At 31.8% G+C, this 3861-nt stretch overlaps 1 long non-coding RNA gene across 1 annotated transcript; it reads left to right on the top strand.

Annotated features, from left to right (window-relative positions):
• On the top strand, nucleotides 1-1426 carry LOC109824852. The gene is made up of 3 exons (XR_002242807.1): nucleotides 1-53; nucleotides 338-484; nucleotides 1217-1426. It is a non-coding gene; the product is annotated as an uncharacterized LOC109824852 (long non-coding RNA).

Below are 3861 nucleotides of genomic sequence, written 5' to 3'. Positions count from 1 at the left end.
GTGATAGTGGGTGCAGGTATCTGTGGCCTTGCTACTGCCCTTGGTCTTGACAGGTTCTTCTCTTTCATCTGTTATTACATTTTAGGCGATTTTTTTTTAAAAAGATTATTTTTAAAAAATAATAAGCAAAAACCGACCCTTTTATGAAAATATTAGCAAAATCGACATTTTTTTGTTCAAGCGGCCGAAAAGAGGTCGATTTTTGAAAAATATTGACTATGAAATACACGGGACGAGTAGTCCCGTACAATTGCACGAGTAGTCCCGTGCAATTGTTTCACACTCTAATTTCTCGAGTTTTTGAAGGACTATGCTTATTAGCATTAATTGTCTGCAGAAAAGGAATCAAAAGTCTTGTTTTGGAGAAATCTCATGCGTTAAGGGACACGGGTGCGGCGATTTCAATTTACCTTAATGGTTGGCATGCGCTCGACCACCTTGGTGTAGGAGTGGAGCTCCGCAAAAAATCTATCCTCATAACAGAGTACGCATCACTAATATCACTTAATTGGTCCATTTTCTCCAGCTCCTCAGAATTTTAAGGATTTAGTAATATTTTTGTCGGTTTTTTTGGGGGTCTATGCATCAATTATTGGGCATACCATCATTGTCTTTCTTTTGCTGAATTTTTGTTTTTTCGAGTTATTTGCATAGGTATTTACAAAGCTACCCCAATCTTCGTATTTACCAAATTACCCCCCAAATCATTGACTCTGGGGGGAAATAACCCTCAAATCGACAAATGATTAACTTGATGAGTAAACTTTTGGCTATTTTGTTGCTAATTTTTACGTTGCACTTACAAAATTAGCCTATAAAATTAATCATTGGATGATTTGAGGTTATTTTTTTCCTCCCGAAGTGATGATTTGAGGTTTTTTGCAAATACTAGGATTTAATTGGTCTTTTTGCAAATACCCATTAATTAAGGGGTATATATGAAAAAAACTTTTTTTTAGCTAATTGTGGATAGACCCATACTGTCTGTAATTTTGTCCAATTCTGAGACTCTCTTATTGAATTTTTTTTCCTACTCTTTTGCCATAAGGAGGTTTAGTTGTCAAAAAATAATTTCACCCTTTTCTGAGGGCAAAGGAGTCAAAAAATTAACTCAGGGTCTATCTGTAACAATAAAACTACGTGGTTCTATGTGCAATTGGGCGATAGTACAGGGGGTATATGGCTAACTAACTCTTTTTTTGGTGACTATATTCAGGACACATGATGTGTGGCTTAACAAGGATGGGCTGAAGGTAACACCGATCAGGTACTTTTAACAGATTATTGTAAAAGGAAAAAAAAAAAAAAAATTCTTTACATGGGATTGTTTAATTTGTGACGCACATGATTGCTTACTTTGACTGCATTAAGTTTTTCGTAGCCTCAGGTATGTATGAAATGTCTATGTAGGGATATTCATAAGTGAACATTACATGTATACGTATTTCTATAAGCGGCCATGCTCATGAAAAATTGATGGTACTATTAACGTATTAAAACCCCATGCCATATAGAGTTCAGGTTATTTTTGCTTCTTCATTTCAAATGAAAATATAGATTGTTAATTAGTTCACTGTAGTTAATTTATAGCGTTCGCACTACGATAGTTCTGAATGACATAGAGTAAGACTGCAAAAGAAAAAAAAAGGGCAGTTTTTGCTGTTTTTATCTTCGCAAAGGTTAGTTATCTCTGATAATTTTACAGTCTGGATACATCATATAATTAGACCTAATTAACCTATATGATTTAATGAAGCAGTGATGAAAACATATACCATTACACAAATAATTGGGCTTCTGAGTAAGAGGATTAAAATGTCATGCTTTTGTGGCTATGGATACTCTCTCTCTCTCTCTCTCTCTCTCTCTCTCTCTCTCTCTCTCTCTTTTATATTGTGAAGGAATTGTGTCCTTTAATCGAATGTGCAATTACTAATTATGGTATGGGACATTTAATGGAGATTTACAATCCGGTTATTTTAGGTAGTCATAGTGCTTTGCTAGAAGCCAACTATGATTTATGGACTTTATGTTATAAAGTTCATTGCTATTATAATTGGGTCCTACGAGGTCACACCCTAAGAGTTTATGGACTGGATATATTGGGAGAATTATTATATAAAGTATATAATATAAAGTTATATAAGATATAACTTCAAAATAGAGTTTATTAATAATAAGGAGTTATTGTTAAATAAAAGATACATTTATTTATAAATGTTATAAAAGATAATATTTAATTATAGAATTAAATATGACTTTAATTAGTGGATTATATTTAATTATAGAATTAAATATGACTTTAATTTGTGGATTATAAATAAGAGTGGTTTTTCTTTTAGAAAATCCAATCCAATTCCACTTTCTCTATATACGTGAAAGTGTTACTACTTTCTCTCCCAAAAACCTTTCATCTTCAACCTAGCAGTTGATTTCTAAGGATCCAGATCTTTGCTCGGGTGGATCAACTAGAGGAGTTTTCAAGTGAGACTCTTAATCTCTCCATTAGAGAAGGCTTTGAACACGCATCAAGAGGTAATCGTTTTTCCTTTTTTTTTAATCCAATTGATTTATGCAATAGATCCTTCGTTTAGATGTTAGGAAAACGTTTCCTGCAATTCCGCTTAGAGCATCTAAAGTTTCTACAGTGGTATCAGAGCCTCTTGCATAAATTAATTGGATCAAATTTTAATCTTACAATTTGATGCATGTTCATGATTTTTTAGATTCAATAAGCATAGATCATATGTTTGGATTAATGCATAATAAATACGATTTATTTTATAAAATATTTGATATTTTATTTGATAAATAAAGATTTAATTGTTCTGTAAGATCTATAGATATCTTATTTGGTTAATTTTGAATTAACATAAATATTTGATTCTATTTCTTGGCAAATTACTAATTAATATTAGATATTAATTCCATTCACAGTCTTATTGAATTAAAATAATGAGAAATCGTTTCTAATTTTAAATAGTTAATATGATTAATTATTTATGCTTTTTATTTGGATAAATTGCATGTCTTACTTGAATAACATTTCATTGCATGTACGTTTAATATTATGATATTATTGCATGTGGTGACTAATATGCCCAAATTAGGATAGATAAACACGATCTGCGTATCGTTATGTATTTTTTGTAATTTAAATTTATGCAAGAAAGTTTATTCAAATTTATGTAACACAAGAAGAAGAAGATCCTATGATGACTAAAGGATGGTGATCCAGAAAGTCAAGACTATTGAAGATTGGATCTCTTTAGGGGCCATACTAGGATCCAAATTTTTATTATTGCATTATGTGAATGTTTTTATTATCTCTTGCCTTGCATGAATGCTTGTTTATTTATATTATTTAGTTCGCTTATATATAGACAACCATTACATGCTAAAAGTCCATTAAAAGAATATTGAGATTATGCCTTTCCATGTCATAACCATGAGGCCCTTGGAATTCGTTGGATAGTTTTCGCCCTAGCGAGGTGTCCTTCCTTGACCTTGGGATAGTGCGGGTATGTCTAATAGGGGCATGCTGCCTTGATATGGTTATACTCAACAAGAGGCCAAAAGACTTAGTTTTAGATCTTGAGGCATAAGGATGAGTTAACATATGATGTGGCCATCAACCAAGAATTATAAAGTGTTATAATTAGTAAAGCATTTACTTACCTTGATTACATGAGATTTGGGGAAGTGCCTTAGTACGCTCAAGTTTCATCTAAGATAGGATCTTGGAATTATTTTACTCACAAGGGACAATATTATATTGAGTAGAATATGCAATAACTTGTTATTTAGAACATGTCTAAAATAAAGTTTTTTTTTTGCATTTCAAGCATAATTTATCTGCAT

Source organism: Asparagus officinalis, chromosome 9, assembly GCF_001876935.1.
Source record: "Asparagus officinalis chromosome 9, Aspof.V1, whole genome shotgun sequence".
NCBI classification, from domain to species: Eukaryota; Viridiplantae; Streptophyta; class Magnoliopsida; order Asparagales; family Asparagaceae; genus Asparagus; species Asparagus officinalis.
Note: the sequence above shows the minus strand (reverse complement) of the source record. Positions and strands in the feature narration are given on the sequence as shown.